This window comes from Lonchura striata, chromosome 18 (assembly GCF_050655825.1).
Source record: "Lonchura striata isolate lonStrDom1 chromosome 18, ASM5065582v1, whole genome shotgun sequence".
NCBI classification, from domain to species: domain Eukaryota; kingdom Metazoa; phylum Chordata; class Aves; order Passeriformes; family Estrildidae; genus Lonchura; species Lonchura striata.
Genome location: NC_140720.1, coordinates 12,776,031 through 12,776,797, shown reverse-complemented (window position 1 = coordinate 12,776,797; position 767 = coordinate 12,776,031).

The window sequence follows — 767 nt, the reverse complement described above, 5'->3', positions numbered from 1 at the left end:
AAACAGTGGCAAGGTGCCACTGTCACTGCCAGAAATCAAGGGGTGGGATTATTTTTAAGTTAAGAACGATTTCTTGCTTAGAAAAACATCAATAAGTGAGATTTTAGAGGAGTAGGCATTTGGCTATAGCTTAAGAGTAGTTACAAGTTTTTTTGTTACAAGGTAATATATAACTTTCTAATAATATATTAGAAATATTAGAAATAATATTAGAAATTATAATAATATTAGAAATAATTTTCATTTGGCTATACCTTAAGAGCAGTTACAAGATTTTTTGCTATAAGGTAATATATAACTTTCTAATAATATATTAGCAATATTACTCATAATATTATTAGAAATATTAGGAATAATATTATAAATATTATTATTAATAATATATAATGTTTTCTTCTATAAGCAACTAAGAGACAGTTGCTACAGGGTTTATTTTACTTTTCTAACTTACCAGTTTTACTCACTTTTTCTGCACTGTGGATATTTTTAACCAATGGGCTTCTAACTCATAGGCACACATCTGCTTCTGTTATAATTTCTAAACTCTTGGTTTATTCTATACAACCACACCCTTAAATTATCAATTTAGATTGTTCTATTGTATACATTGACATGAGTTTCTCCTGATCTTTCTTAAGTCCCTAAGCACAGTTTCTCATGATTATTCTTATGATTAAACAGTAATTATATTTAATTACTAAACAATCATCACATCTAACAATTATATCATTTATCATGTACTAGCTACACAGGTGCAGTTCTAGCAA